The sequence below is a fragment of the Notothenia rossii genome, assembly GCF_949606895.1.
Source record: "Notothenia rossii genome assembly, chromosome: 4".
Taxonomy (NCBI): Eukaryota; Metazoa; Chordata; class Actinopteri; order Perciformes; family Nototheniidae; genus Notothenia; species Notothenia rossii.
The window spans coordinates 35,664,422-35,681,416 of NC_136902.1; the positions used below are offsets into that span (position 1 = coordinate 35,664,422).

General features: G+C 41.5%; 1 protein-coding gene and 2 long non-coding RNA genes across 3 annotated transcripts in view; 1 reads left to right on the forward strand and 2 right to left on the reverse strand.

Moving 5' to 3' along the window:
• klhdc8b (kelch domain containing 8B) overlaps nt 1-16,995 on the reverse strand; it is a gene marked incomplete at its 3' end in the record, with an annotated part of 357,262 nt that overhangs the window by 180,921 nt on the left and 159,346 nt on the right. The gene's annotated exons all lie outside the window — the stretch shown is intronic.
• Nucleotides 6,720-8,237, forward strand: LOC307037282. Its single transcript, XR_013807650.1, has 3 exons — nt 6,720-7,004; nt 7,090-7,182; nt 7,564-8,237. It is a non-coding gene; the product is annotated as an uncharacterized lncRNA (long non-coding RNA).
• On the reverse strand, nt 9,429-10,642 carry LOC307037821. Its single transcript, XR_013807786.1, has 2 exons — nt 10,403-10,642; nt 9,429-10,016 (listed from the first exon to the last, which is right to left on the reverse strand). It is a non-coding gene; the product is annotated as an uncharacterized lncRNA (long non-coding RNA).

Consider the following 16,995-nt stretch of genomic DNA (forward strand, 5'->3'; position numbering starts at 1 on the left):
GCTATTGTTGCCAGACTTATTAGGGAATATCGTAGTTCATGTCCAAGTCCATCTGTGTATACATTCAGACAGCCTCCAAGTGAAGCACACGGTGTTTACTCACAGTTTGAAAGCAGCGTGGAGAAGTCTTCATCTGTGTTAAACTGTGATCCTCCCAGGGAACTGGGACCCGCCCAGGTTAAAATGTGACCCGCCTATATTAAACTGTGACCCGCCCATGTTAAACTGTTACGATTTCTGTGTTAAGTGTTCACTGTTCAAAACATTCACATCAATAAATCCTTTACTAACTATTATTGTTGTCAGTCTTACATTTGTATCATATATTATTATCAATATGATGTCGGGTTGCATTTTTCTAGAACTTGTTGACAATGTTAATGTAACAAAATGAGCTGTGGTGATTTATTAAGACGTGATGATTCGTGGCGCACTCGTAACGCGCAGGGCATGATTAATTTTTACTGTTGGGACTCGGGTTTGAGTCCAGCATGAACTTTTTTGTTATTTTCATATCGTTGCACATTGAATATTATGTTTGAATAGAGGATTTGTAATATTGTTTGCCGACACCAACATTCATGACCAAGCAGCATTTTAAAGTCTAAATATCACCAATGACATTTCTGCTGCTATCTTTGCAAAACCAGGTAACAGTCACATTTTATCTGGATGAGTGCTGCACAATACCGTTTTTATAAGGGATACATGTGTGGTTAGTCTTTCATATTAAACATGATCGCTGGCATAGACGTCGGAACTAGGGGTGCGGGGGGTGCGGCAGCACCCCCTCCCGTCAGCCTCAGGAATCACAGGATTAGCCTACGTTAAAAAAATAAAAATAAAGATTCTGAATTTAAACTCAATTTGTCTGACTTACATGTATTTCTTAATACAGATCTTTTGATGTGATATGCACCCTGCCTGGCTCAATACAGCAGCCTGGCTGGCATGGCATAGCTGTTGCTATGCAGACTGCATCTGACAGCTCACTGTGACGTTGGCCTATGTGTAAAAAAAAATTAAAAAAAGTAGCGGGAATTTTTTTTATGTTTGCTGTGTTCGCGGCTCTCATTTGTTTTTAGCATATGCATAGGCTACATGATTTGAGTTCAACTACGCCAGCTAGAACTAGCCTATGTCTCAAAAACGAATTTCAGATTTTTTTACAAATCCGCCCGACCCAGCTAAACGTCCGAGAGAGACACCTAGAGGCTATGTGCCAGCAACCGGACAGCAGCAGCAGGCAGCCGAAGGGCCCGGCGGCCCTCGGCCTCGTCCTCCCTCCCCAGCGCCACCACCAGCACCCGGTGCTAGCCAAGAAGAGGCAATATCATGCAAACCACCACAGGATTACAATTTTCCTGCCAAGAAGTTGGGTGAGAACTTCACTCGTTCCTGCAAGGCCGCCTGGTTCAGAGAGTGGCCGTGGCTGGAATACATCGCGGTCAGTGATGGCATTGTGTGTGGTGTGTGCAGGTCAGCTGTCAAGCGCAAGTTGGTCGGGTCAGAACAAGCTGACAGTCCGTTTTTGAAAGATACGGGCTTTTCAAACTGGAGAAAAGCAAAGGAGAAAATCAGAGACCACGAGAAAACACGCATTCATTTAGATGCGACTCAAAGATTGGCTGCATTGAAAACTACGCCAATTAATGCGCTTTTGTCTGAGGCTGCTGCTAAAGAACAAATAACAGCCCGGAAAATGCTGGAGCTCGTTTTCAGCAGCGTGAGATTCCTGGGGCGCCAGGGACTCCCTCTGAGAGGAGCTGCAAATCGGGATGGGGTGTTGTGGCAGCTAGTGGTCGAGAGGGTACGCGCTGATCCTGACCTGCAAAACTGGATGAAGAGGAGGGACAATTGGATGTCGGGCAGCATCCAGAATGAAGTTCTGGAGCTGTTTGCCCATGACATCCAGAGGAAAATCGGAGCAAAAGCATCCGAAAGTCCTTTTTTCGGCTTAACTGCTGATGGGACCACCGACGTCAGTGGAAAAGAACAGTTCTCATGCAGTATACAATTTGCAGATGCCAATCTTGAAGTCCAGAATTTCTTTCTGGGCTTTTACAACGCTCCAGACACAACCGCCGAGATGCTTTTTCTGTGCATTAAAGATGTCCTTGTTCGGCTAAATCTGCCGCTGGAGAAGCTGAAAGGCTACTGTTTTGATGGAGCCAGCAACATGTCAGGGAGGTTCAAGGGAGTGCAGGCAAGATTAAAGGAAACATGTCCTGACTCCTTGTTTGTCCACTGCGCAAACCACTCTCTGGATTTAGTGTTGCAAGAAGTGGCAAAAGAAGTGCGCCTTGTTGCCGATACACTGAACTTTGTTCGGGAAGTCACAGTTGTGATTAATGATTCAGCAAAGAGAAAAACGTTATACCAGTCTCTTTTTGGATGTGGAGAAGTGATCAACCTGCTTGCCCTGTGCCCAACTCGGTGGTGCGTCAGAGTTGTGGCACTGTCACGGTTGCTGGCATGCTATGGAGAGATGCTGCAGACATTTAGGACCTTGGAGAGTGACAGGATTGTCAAGGGGGAGACGCGTGCCAAAGTGGCAGGATTGCTCAAAAAGGGCACCACTACGCGCACAGTCTTTGGTTTGTTTGCCTGCGTTACCATGTTTACGCCATGTGAATCCGTGGCTCGGTCACTGCAAGGCACCAAAGTCACAGCCCTTGGATCAATGGAAGCTGCCAAACTTCTTTGCCAGCGACTGAACACACTCAGACAAGATGACACCTTCGCTGACCTTGTGGCCAAGACCAAACAATACACAGAGCGCTACAACTTGAAGCCTCCTCATCCAGTGCGCACCAGCAAGACCCCAGCGCGTTTTCGCCATACAGCGGAGGAGGAGGAACGGGAGTTGGAGAACGAGGGTAAATAAATAGGCCTAAATAAATAAATAAATAATGCCAACAGTATTTTAAAATTAATCATAAAGCTCATCGGTCTGTAATGTTGAAAGAATGCAACAAATACGCACACAGAGCGTGCTCTCCAGCATTTGTGGACAGATTTGATCTATCCATAGAAAACGATATCATAGTTCATAATAATGTACTACATCCATGTACGCTTATTTGCGAAATTAGCCTGCAATTAATAATTCATTACAACGGTATCAACTGACTAAATAACGTATAGGCCTACTTTCATAACAAACCATATTCATAATTTGAATTTAAATTGAAAATTTAAGGTTGACCCACCCAGCTTAAATAGGCAGCCCATATGGAAACTATTTGTTGGTTGTTGTTTAACTGTTATATTTAACTATTAAAGAATATCCAAGCCTGTGGAAGAGGGAATTGTTTGAGGCCCTGGACTTGGTGCGCACAGAGGTGGAGCGGCGCTTTGACCAGGAAGGACTCCGCGTAGCTGCAGGGCGAGAGCAGGCAGTTCTACAGGCGGCCCAAGGGAAACGAGTGGATGTGGGTTCCCTGGAACTGCCTTCCTTTTCAAGAGAGCAGCTAAGCCTTGAGCTGGACATCCTGAGCGACGTGTGTAGGGGGCGAGAAGTGAAAACCATTCAGGATGTATTGGCCATTCTGCACACCTTGCAGCCCCAATCCCGCTCCATGCTGTCGGAAGCGGAGAGGCTCATAAAGCTCTGTCTGGCTCTGCCCATTTCTGTCGCGGCATCCGAGCGCTCGTTCTCGGCGTTGCGCAGGTTGAAAACGTGGCTGCGCAATACTATTAAGCAGGAGAGACTCACTCATTTGGCCATTATGAATGCGCATAGCGACCTTCTCGATGAATGCGATGTCTCGACCCTGCTTAAAGAATTTATCAGCAGAACAACGGAGAGAAGGTCTACTTTTGGAACAGTTTAAAAGCCCTTACGAGCGCAAAGTAAACCGTTATTTTTCTGAATGTTCCATTAGGCCTATGTCAATCAATCAATCAATCAATGTTTATTTATATAGCCCAATATCACAAATGTTACATTTGTCTCAGTGGACTTCACAGTTTGTACAGAATATCAGTATGACAATACGACACCCTCTGTCCTTAGACCCTCACATCGTACAAGGAAAAACTTCCAGAGAAAACCCCACAGTTTAAAGGGAAAAATGGGAGAAACCTCAGGGAGAGCAACAGAGGAGGGATCCCTCTCCCAGGACGGACAGACGTGCAATAGATGCCGTGTGTAAATTGAAAAGATAATACATTTGCAACATAGGTAGTCCAAATGTTTTGAAATGCATGTGTGTATAATAAGAAGATGAATCCACGAGGATATCCATCTAGGACTTATGATCCAGGACCGCAGCCACGACTCAAGATCCAGGACTCGCAATCCATGACACAGGACCGCAGGATCATCCATGACTCCGGATCCCGGCGTATATAGACACCAAAAAGAAAGAAATTTGGGGAAGCTGGGTTAATCGGAACATGAGAGTACACAGGTATAGACAGAGAGAAGGAAGAAGTAAGATGTCCCCCGACAAACTAAGCCTATATCAGCAAAACTAGGGGCTGAATCTAATCAGCCCTAACTATAAGCTTTATCAAAAAGGAAGGTCTTAAGCGCACTCTTAAAAACGGATAGGGTGTCTGCCGTCCGAACACAAACTGGAAGCTGATTCCACAAAAGTGGAGCTTGATAAGAAAAGGCTCTGGCTCCCATTGTACTATGTTCGTAAAGGCTGTATTATTCTGTTGATTTTCTGAATGCTGTAGGCCTATGTTATCGCCTATTAGGCTACAGTATGTTCCTTAATAAAGGCTTGATTAATTCATTAATTCATTTTGTTTCATACATTTTCGTAACAATTAAGATGCTGCGTGTGTTTATGTAGCCTATATCTGTTATGTATAGGCCTAGGCTATTAGGCCTACGTGTCGAGTGCGTTAATCATTGATAGTGTGAGTTTCCCCCCCGACCCTCCCAGCAAAAATCCCGCACCCCCCCCCCAGAAAATAGTTCCGACGTCCCTGATCACTGGTAGATAGCCACAGAAATCGTAACACAATTTAACCTGGGCGGGTCACATTTTAACGTGGGCGGGTCCCAGTTCCCTGGGAGGATCTCAGTTTAACACAGATGAAGACTTCTCCACGCTGCTTTCAAACTGTGAGTAAACACCGTGTGCTTCACTTGGAGGCTGTCTGAAGGTATACACAGATGGACTTGGACATGAACTACGATATTCCGTAATAAGTCTGGCAACAATAGCTGGTTTAAATGATTTGTTCGAGCAACTCGTTTGTCTTGTTGTAGTCCTCGCTGTTCGCGTCCGGATATCGCCATCGTAATCACAACCTCACACGCTGGTACTGGATGTGCATCAACGTGTTCCTAAGAAGCCAAATATACCAAAAGATGTATGTAAACGACAAAAGAAAGCGATCAAAATGGGTATTTCAGTCGAAAGCCACGCACCCCACTGAAACGAGTCCATCGGGAAACAAGTTGATCGGGAAAGAAGTTAATCCGGAACACCGGCTATGTTCGGCTAAATATTTAAGCTAAATTAACGTGTTTCGTTGAGGTTGTGTGTGTTCCTGCCAGTAATTAGCCGTGTCCCGGCTCTCTGTTCGGCTAAGAATTGTAGCTTGTTACACCCCGCCATGGCTTTGAAATGGATGTCATTTGTGGATAAGTATAGGGGACTTGAAGATTGTTTTTTGTTAAGACCGAGCAAGTTTTAAAGTGATTCTATCCTTGCAACGTTTTTCTGGTTCAGCTCACGCTAAACCTGCCCAGATACAGAGGGGGTGCCTCGCGCCATTGAACGAGTAAAATGCTAACTTTGTTCAGAAATAGCATTTATATTGTGTACAAATTCTATGTTCCACTCTTGAAATGGAGACAAATTTGTAGTTCTGCTTTTTAGAAAATATTTTATAGAAAAGAAAGGAATATATTTAGTTTATTTTATTGAACTATGGTGCCCATAAACTACATGTCCCACAATGCATTTCGTTCTGTGACTTGCGCACTGAAGTGTCTTAATATCAGCCGTTTCTAGCAGCGGGAACAGTCGGTGCTCAAGGCACTTAAAAATGTTGATCTTTGATTGATGAGATTATTGTTATTTAATCTAATAAATTAATGGGATGTATGTAATTATAACACAGGGAAAGGTTACTGTTCACCCACAATAATAAATAAGATGTGCAATGGTTGTAATTGTTAGATATTTATATTATAATAAAATAAATAATATTTATACATGAACAATAATTTTTCCTAAACTTCTGCTTTCATTGGTAGTCAAGTTATTACTAAAAAAACAATAACAATCCACTGAATAGTCTATGGAAAATAACTGCAAGCAAATAATCAACAATTACAACCATTGTACAATTTCTTTTAAGTTTGGTTAAAACAAATAATAGTTTTTTCATTGATATATTTGGCATGCACGTAGACACAAAAATGCTCTATGTGGATGCACACTAACCTTTCCCTGTAATTATTACATACATCCCATGAATTTATTAGATTGAATATGCCTCATCAATCAAAGATGAACATTTCAAGTTGTTTATTTATTTAAATGAAGTACTGTTTAAGTCTTTATCATATTAATTCAGGGATAATATTGTAATTGTGAAAGCCAAGGCTTGTAGTTTATGGGCAACGTGACTGTTGTAATTTTGTGCATCTTATTCTTTGTCATGTTCTCAGTTCTTATTACTTTATTAAGGCCTGCTTCATAATGTACCTAAATGTTTGTTCTCTATTACAGACAGATTTTCAAAGATTTCCGTTTTGCTGCAACTGGATGAAGTGGACTTGTAAGTTGTGCAGGTTTTCCAGTTACAATGAGAAGGCAACATGCACAGTTGCAGACTGTTGGTAGAATATTTTCTATATGTCTGTGTCTCCTCAGATTCAGGCAGAGTTCCAGAGAATTGTCACTATGGACCTGCTTTCATTGTTTCTGGATGGACTTGATGGCCTGGCATTGCTGGAGGTCTACAAAGGTGCATCCAGGACTGGAAAGAAGCCGGCACTAAAAGGCCTTTTGGACTGCCTTGAGAAAGATGTAAGTGGAGATGCTGATGACCATAATTTAGCCACCATTTGTTTGCTACAAATGTTTATATCCCACTGCATTTGTTGTCCTGCAGGACACAAATGAGAGGAGGAGGACTGCTGCTCTCTTGGGACTATCACACTACATTTCTGGCGAAAATCAGGAAAATGTCATCAGGATGTGTGATGTAAGATCATAACTGTCTTGAATTATTTTATGTAACTGTACATTTTAACATAAATCAACCCAAATCACCCTGTGCCCAAATTTTCCTTCAAAAGTAATGTTTACAATTACCTTAATTTAACTAAAATAATTCCAATAAAGAATGATACATTTAATATAAACAAAAACCGCAAGAAAATGTAACTATTAAATAATATAAATAAATATAAAGCTCAAACTGTGAAAAGAGAGGCAGTTGAAATGATGTTCCATCACATTGCACTTTTACACTGTGAACTGTAGATTTTAGCTTCTATGTTTATAGCAGAAGCCTCTTAATTAGCTTTGTAGAGAAAAAGTACTTGTAGTACACTGAGCTCACTTTTATTTCTCCTTTTTTAAGGCTCATGGAGACACTCTCGATGAAGGTGATGCAAGTTGGTCTACTCATAGGCTACGAAGGTGAATGGGATGCCTTTCCTCAGCAGATCTTCAATGTGGCAGTTGTGGTCGAGGAGACAATTGTGCTCCACAACCTGAAAGATGTGGCTTTGCGATGCTTCTTGGACTAATATATTGCTTCAATCTTCAGTATACTCTGGAAATGAAATATTCATTTGAGTTTATCCAGAGGGTTGTTATGAAGATACAACCAGACCAAGCCTCTGCCAAAATACATGGACTAAAAAACAAACTAGGTAGGAGGTAGATCATCAAAGAGTAGAAAGTGAGCTCAATTTGGTGTTGTTCATTTGTATGTTCAAGTATTTTGTGTCTCTACAGTGACATGTTTTTAAAAAAATAAAATGTTTTAGGTTAGTGAGAATTCCATTTATGTTGGAAGTGTCACGAAGAAACTTGCATTTTAAGAGGACATTTAATGTTAATTTCAGTATTTACTAGTGTCTTGAAAGAGTCCTCTCCTGCTGATGTTCAGAAAGCTCTCTAATTGTTTCGTACTGTTTGTGCTGCACCCACTGTCCTATTTGTAAAATTAATAACATAAATGTGATGTTATAATTTGTATGCATGTATATCTGTTGTATACTGTATGTTTATACTTGAAAAATAAAAATATGTCAGCATCTGAAGTAACTTCAAGCCTTATAGGTGATCACAGCTAACTGCCTGCCGTTGGGTTTCATTTAAAAAACAGGTCTGATTTTAAACTTGTCTCTTCAGTAGACTCGACTACTGCAATGGTGTTCTTCAGTAGACTCGACTACTGCAATGGTGTCTTCACAGGCCTCACTGCTTTCACACCGTCTACAGTTTGATAGCTACGTGTGATTCACATGGGGGGATGGGCACATAAGGCACACACACACCTGTAGCTGCCTGCCATCTGATTTTAAGACTTTCTGCACTCATAAAGAATGATAAGAATAATGCGTATTGAACTGGTTTAATTAATTAGAGAGTTTATTTAACACTAGAACCGCCAATCGGGTCAATTTGTGTGATGTGGTGTGTGTGCAATGTAACTTTTTTCAATAAAATATTAAAGTCTCCCAGTCCGTGACTTTTCCTGAAAGTGTGTTATGTAGCACCCTATGTTTTTAAAAATTGCATTCTAATAGCGGGATATGTTCATGGCCATGTTGCCATTTGAAACCTATGAGAACATGGTCAGAATCACAAACTGGAGCGGGAGCAAAGGGGAAATGCCCCTTCCGCTCAATGTGAGGCAGACACTTGAGTCCAGTGTCTCCCGTCGGTTCCCAGGCCTGACCACGGACCACAGGCATAAAATTAGCGAAGAAGCATGGATGGTTGTCATGGTTACCCTTCTGTTTATTCTCCGCGGTGGGGGCCGAGCAAGCCCCCAGGAAGTGCGCTGGACTCTTGAGTAGAATATTCCGAAAGGACAGGAGACCGACAGGTGACTATCAAAGGACTAGCAGCAGCAGCATGATGATGATGTTAAATGTGTTGTTTTAGGAACATCCATTGCAAATACATGGAATTCAATAAAAATTGAATAGCATATCATGCAGTTTGTCTGTGCCTTTTCCTCCGTGTTGTCCTGGTTTGCTGTGCTGCCTCCTAGTCGCCACCATGGTTTGCTGTGCTGCCTGGGGATGCTCAAATCGCTCCGAGAAAGGAGTACGAATGTACGGCTTCCCCACTGACACAGAGCGGAGGAAAAAATGGCTGGCTCAAGTCAGCAGGAGCAATTTCACGACCAACAGCAAAAAAATATGTGAGGTAATTATATACAAACAATGCATTTGCACTTTTTCACAAAACGAAAACCACACCATTGGGAAAGCTTAATGTTTTGTTTAATACAAAAAAACAGGGAAAGGCTTGAAAAACACAGAGTTGAGACTCAGGGTGCAGGGTGAGGGTCTCAGTGAAGGTATTCAGGCTCCATTGAATCCCCCTCTGGTTCTTGTGCTGAAAGAGGGAGTAACAGACAGGAGAAAGGGTTATACACACCTATATAGCACACCTATTGGATGGGAAATTGCCTTGGGGAGATAAGGTGTGGTCTTTTTTCCCAACTGAAGTTATGGAACTTTATTATTTGTGAGTTTAACAAAGTATGACAAATGGCATCATACATCTTTAGAAAATATGAAATAAAAAATTGAAGTGAAATCAACCTCTTCTCTGGAGAACAAACTTTGATTTCTCTGTCTTGTGAGTTTGCAGTCTTGCTCCTCCACCTGTAACATCACTGCCCCTCCACCTGCCATACAGTAGGTTACTAACAAGATTACTTATATAATACAGTGATAGAATACATGTTTAGTATGCTTACTTATATAAAACAGTAGTATTAAACTTACCTTGTGTTTTCATTCTCACTTAAGTCCCTCTCCCTTTGACATCAATCCAAAATCAGCTGAGCTGCAACATAATACAGACAGGTAATAATCAACATAATCACAAGGACACAATATGGCTCTGCTAAAAACACTCACTCTTACACGCACCAAACTTTATATTGATCTAATATTTAACTCCCTCCACCCCCGCATACAATCCCGTTTATAAGCCCCTCTTCTCTAATTCAACAATGTTGGACGAAATGACATTAAGAGAACGGAATTTACAATTAAAAGGCTGTTCAACGTGTGCTGCTAACTTGATCCGGTAGCTTTATCTGTTATCTGTAAACGTTCCCTAAATCTACTAATTTAGGGATAAACCACTGACATCCTTTAATACACATGTTAATTTGAATCAGATGTACTGATAATATCCGCAATATAAATCTTTAAACTTCTTCTTACCTTTCAAAAGTCCGTCACGAACGGTCTATTATGCTGCAACTCTACTGCGCTGCTAGCCTTGGCGCTAACTTCCGGGGAACGATTGAGAGGCTCCACGATCCGCCATTGCTGTAAAAAATTGGTCCATTGGAGTGAACGGAGATGACATAACTCTCAGTCTATACGGCGCTGGTCGTGGCCAAACGGCGGTACTACACTTCCTTTAGGTTGCTGGGCCCGGAAACACTTTTTCCCATTGATTTACATGGGGAAAGAATGGTCTGTAAATCGTTGGATAATTTTTTTTAAACTAAATAAACCACCCAGTATGAACACTTGTATAGCCCTAATAAAAAACATTCGTTCCTCAAGTTGTAAAAATTTGCTAATAACGTTATTCTGAGAGTTATATCCCTCTGCATTATGAACGCGCATCTAACCCACGGGACCGCGCCGCCCGGCACGTTCATGTTACGTGTTAAGCAGGTTCAGCACTCCATGCGTTTATCTTTACCCATGGATGCACAATAACAACGGACCCATATCGTCTCACTGCCATCCCACGGAGCTGTAATAATGGATATATTGCACATGTTTGCTGTAATTCATCATTTGTAAAATATTATACTACATGGGCTGTATGATTAAGTCTTGTACCGTAAATGTTGTATTAAATAAAGTTAATATTACCGACGTTAGATTAACGTCACTGTAGCTACTTATTGGACTAAGAAGCTTATTGCACTGTATATATATATGTATATTAATATATATATATATATATATATTAATATACATACTGTATATATATATGTATATTAATATATTATATTAATATACATATATATATACAGTGCAATAATTCTTTGCATTTTGGTTAAAGTTGCGCATGTGCTATGAGCGCACATACGGGTACTTCTCAGGCATGCCGGGTAATCTGTGACGTTTCGCTCTCAAAAGTTGGGTTATGGCTAGAAAGGATCCGTCTTGTGTAAAACGCTCGCGAGAGTTTGCAAGTCACATGGCTGAATGTTTACTTTTGGCAGGGCAGCCTTTCAGTTACGATCGTTAACATCAGTGGGCCACAGCAAATGATGGTGAGAAGCTAAACTAACTTAATGTCAATTACAGTGAGTGTGATTGTTGAAATAGGGTGTTAGCGGTCTTGCTGTTCAAAGTAGAATGACAACACTGTTGATCACCAACACTATGGTTTATTTTTTATTCACAGGCAAGTCAACGTTGTCGCAGTAAAAGTCCCAAGATAGCTCCTGGTGCAATAAAATGTTCCCTTTCAGTGTTTTACTATTATGTCTGATGTTTCTCTATTAATATTGCTGCTGCATGCATGTGTATGTTGCATGATGTTACTGCTGTAGATGTGTTTCCGAGCCGCTCCGATTACAACGAGAGTTAGAACGAGAACGTGACGTCATATTTACACAAGACGGATCCTTTCTAGCCATAACCCAAAAGTTGGGTTATGGCTAGAAAGGATCCGTCTAATGTAAATATGACGTCACGTTCTCGTTCTAACTCTCGTTGTAATCGGAGCGGCTCGGCTGTAATCGGAAAGGGTCGGAGTGGGCGGGACGCGGGAAGATCGCGGGAAGATCGAGAAGAGACTTCGTTCTAACTCTCGTTGTAATCAGAGCAGTGGTAACCACTCAAAGTCCTCAAGAGATAGGAAACGACAGCAGTGTGGGACCTTATTGCGGGAAATTACTGAGCACACATACCACCTACAGGATGAGACGTTCATGTGTACAGTGATATCAAGACTAAATGATCTTTGGGAGGACGTAAAGCAACACACCCCACATGACAGTAGTCTTCCTCTCACCTTCACGCCCCCCAAACACAAAAGGCAGAAGAGGACCATAACACCTCTCAGTACCAGCCATCGTAGACACCCTTTTTCAGGCCGGGTGGGTCATAAAGCTGAGGTCATGAGATCCAACTACAGAGTGGACAGCTTGAACAAGATTTTAAAAGCTAAGTCCCCAGAGTCTAATGCGGGAGGAGCAGGCAGGGGTACGAAGAGGAGGATAGATGCTTTAGGTAAGAACAAAGTATATTTACTTTTGCCATCTCCTCTATATTCACAAAACACAGCCAATCATCCATTCCAATCCTATGTGACATGGCACAGTTCATTTCACTCCAATAGAAATTGGTATAAAAGAGACCATTAGTCTTCTCATTGTGCTTATTGCTGTGGATAGGTGTTAACTATTGTTGTTGTATTGTATCATATCAAAAGTTGTTTTCATCCAAGGCACCACCGCCAGGTGAATGTTGGAAGCTTGGAGATGAATGGAGCTGTAAAGAGGTGGTAAGTAAAACAACGTTTTTAATCCATTGCATGTGATTGATGTAGTTATAAAAAGTATATCATAAGCTGTCATTACAGTCTAAATATCTAACAGCAAAAGGAGGAGAGTCTGAGGAGGAGAGGAGATGAGGAGAACAGAGGAGAGGAGACAGCAAAAGGAGGAGAGTATGAGGAGAGGAGAACAGGAGAGGAGAGGAGACAGCAAAAGGAGGATAGTCTGAGGAGAAGATGAGGAGAGGAGAACAGAGGAAACAGGGAAAGCAGAGTAAAGAGCAGAGTTGAAAGAGAAGTTGAAAGCAGAGCAAACAGTAGCAGGAGAAGTAGAGCAAATGTAAAAGTAACTTTGAAAAGTATCAGCAAGAAGATCAGAGTTGCATCATGTTATTTTGTTTTATTCGTTACTGTTATATTAATGTTGTATGTTAATTTTTGTACATAGGATAATAAAGATGATCTTAACCTTGAACTCGATTCATGACCTCATTTCATTATTAAAACCTTAATATCAAATTACAGACTGGATTCAAATTAGGATCTCCAAATGTGTTGATGTAATGTTTGTGATAAACTGAAGGATAAAGTGTTCCTTTATGTGTTGAGAAAATTCCCCTCCCTCTTAAGCCAAGTAAGGTATTTAAAAAGCCTCTTCAATCAGCTGGAAAATGCATCATCACAAAGCTGAAAACAGCTGTTTCACTTTACTTTTGAAAGATACGACAGAGACAAAGCTACACATATATGATGATATTATAGAATATGATGCATTGCTGCAGATTAAACTACCCAACGGGATATAAAGGTAAACACATCTACAGCAGTAACATGCAACATACATTTTTTTGCACCAGGAGCTATCTTGGGACTTTTACTGCAACAACGTTGACTTGCCTGTGAATACAAAATAAACCATAGTGTTGCTGATCTACAGTGTTGTCTTTCTTCTTTCAACAGCAAGATCGCTAACAAGTATTTACATACTTAATATAGTTTAGTTTCTCGCCATCCCAAACGTAAACATTCAGCCACGTGACTGCGCTTCCGAGCCGCTCCGATTACAACCGAGCCGCTCCGATTACAACGAGAGTTAGAACGAGAACGTGACATCATATTTACATTAGACGGATCCTTTCTAGCCATAACCCAAAAGTTGGGCAATTTTATCATCATGCGCCAAGCAACTCTCATAGGAATGAATGAGACCCCGCCTCCCACGCTGTATCCAGTTCTTATTATACATCCATGGGGCAGAGGTCAACGTGTATTAAAGTTTAAATCTTCCGGACAAAATTATAAAAAGTGCCGGTCAAAGGTCTTCTTTGTTATTTATTGAGCTTTAAAACAAATGAATAACGACTCTATATAATAATAAAATACACGGAGCCTCTTTTTCCTCCCTCTCTTCGGACAGCGTCAGTGTCTGTCTCATGCAGCAGCTGATCCAGTAATGAGTGACCTGGCCGACAGTAAAAATAAACATATTTATAACTAGTTTAGGTAGTTCGAGAGGTAATTAAAATAGCTAAGGGCGATGATCTGACTGATGTGTGTGTTTTACTCCGTTCCCCGCTGCATCACAGCGGGAGGAGCTGCAGGTGAGCAGAGCTGCGTGTCTCCGTCCTGTAAGATTAGACTTCACTCGCGTTTATGTCCATATCGAGAGAAAGATAAATAATCTGAATAGAGAACCGCAGTGACGCGTCGTAAAACCCGGAAGTAAGTTAGCATTTTTAGCACTTCCGGTTCCTTCCTCAAAAAGCAATGCATTTTTTCCATAGGATTTTGGAAAATAGCTCGAAATAAGGTCTGTGGTTGACACAAATTTAAGAGATAAATCACGTTTTGTTCTACGACATTAAATACATCAGCAGTGACCCCACTGGGGATTTTTGAAGAGTTTACGTGTCTGAAAAACGATGGTTGTTACCGAGTGGCTGAATAGGACTACAGAAATTGTCGAGGCCGTTTTACGTCATTACGCCGAACACGTAAACACTCCCGCTAAATTTGTTTTACCCTGTGTTCTTCTTGAAAGCAAGTACCTGCCTATCTTTAGTATCTGTATATCTATATCTGACCATTAGAATCTGCATTTTAGAAATTGTCGTTTTTAACACCGTAGTTCTACAAATTATAGAATAATTAATTACCAGTGTTTTCCAATTTTACTCGGCAGTTTGTTTCGTTAGCTAACGTTAGCTAAAGCTAGCGCTACTAGTTAGCTACGCAATGGTTTGTTGCTTTGCTCGCGGTTGCAGCCACAGGTCTTCGCATGAAACGTGCTTGTTCTATCGTTTCCCGGCCGATGTTTTCCAAAGGAGAGTATGGATTCGTGTCATGAGGTAAGCTGACGTTACATTTGTGTCCATGTCACGGTGAAATGTAAATGATTGGTAGAGACTGTATCGCCGTTTTAGAGATGGCGCTGCTGAAAAGACTGCAACATCAGTAAAGATAATGAATACATCCTATTAAAACATGTGTGGCTTATACAGGGTGTCCGCGGGGTCTTAAAAAGTATTAAAAGTTGATAAATCAATTTAGCGAAAATTAAGGCTATTAAAAAGTATTAAAAAGTATTAAACGGCATTTTCCAAGGTATTAAGAAGGTTCACAGTAACGACAACATGATACACCCTTTAATTTACTGAAACGACATGTCGGGAAACCCTACAAGGCGGCCCCATGCATAGCGCGCCGTAAAATGCTGCTTATTATTTTAAGTTTCGTTGCCTCGCTCCGCTCTGTGTGTGTGTGGGGGAGGGGGGAATAAACGACTACGGTAACGGGTCCCAAGGTGGGTAGACCGGCATAGGCAACGCTCTGGGGGTCTAACGGCTCCGTGTGTGCCCTATATGATCATTTTCTGATAACGATGAAAGAGCCCGCCTCCCTCTCCCCACGTCTCCTGCTGCTGCTGGGCTGTCAGAAGAGGGGGAGAAAAAGAGAGGCGGTCACCGTATATTAAATATTATTATATTATTATACAGAGAACAGAGTCGTTATCAATTTGTTTTAAAGCTCAATAAATAACAAAGAAGACCTCTGACCGGCACTTTCCTAATTTTGTACGGAAGATGTAAACTTTAACGGACATGTTGACCGGCGGAACATTTTTTTTACGGAAACTCTGCCGCACGGTCCCCTCGTTCCTTGGAAGAGGCGGAGAGGTGGGTGTTTTTCATCTGCTGGTGGACTACCTGAGAGATACAGCAGGAGAACACGCCGTCCACCGCGGAGAATAAACAGAAGGGCAACCATGGCAACCATGCTCCGGGGTCTTCTTCGCTGCTTTTGGTGTATTTCGGGCGGCAGCAGCGCCACTTACAGGCCTGACATATGTACTACATCGTTTCCAGCATATCCAGCGGTCTAGTGTGAACGGACACGTTAATGAATCGAATATGTGTGAAATGAAGCCTTTTTTGCGCTTGCGTATGCGTTTTACCGTGTGGGGCCGGGGTCTAAGCCAAACTCTATCCGGTCACAGAGATCTGCTATTTTAAAGTAAAGTCAACACATATAGACCCTAAATATAGTCTATATTAAGAACGAGAAAAGTCTTAACATATATATCCTTTTTTGTAAACATATGACAAATGTGTGAGGGTGATGACGTCAGAGCATCGTCTTATGTGCCAGGGCTTAGCCCCGGACAGCCCCAGCCCAATTTAACCCCTGGGTTTTTGTGAGGGAGCTCCTATATGGCATTACCCCGCTGAAGCTCTCAAAGTTTAACATATTTCATAGTTCAAAGTTTTGTCAATTGTTTTGTTTATTGGTCAAATACTGGTTTCTAATGTTTTCTGAGGAGTTTTACTGGAATGAAAGAGCAAAGAGTCTACAGAAGCAAAAAAGCAGCATACTGCATTAAACCTGACCTTCACAGAGAGGTTGAAGTTCATGTGGAAAGGAGGCTTCAGTAGTCTGTCTGCACTCTGTTTAGTTTTGCTATCTTACAATCAATATAGTAAATGTGAGGAAAGTGTGTTGCCAATGTAACCGGTTAGAACTCAAAGTTGCGATGAGGTCTTAAAATGTATGGAAAGGGTCTTAAAAAAGGTCTTAAAAGGTATTAAATTTGACTTCGGGATTCCTGCATATACCCTGTTATATGATAAGTCTAATTAGTAAAAGTAGCATGACGTTTCACCTAGGGCTGCAACGATTAGTCGACATAATCGACGACGTCGATCATAAAAATTCGTCGACGCGGAATTTTAGTGTCGACGCGTCGTATAAAAACAATCAGAGAGCCGGTAACGTTAATTCAAAACTGCGC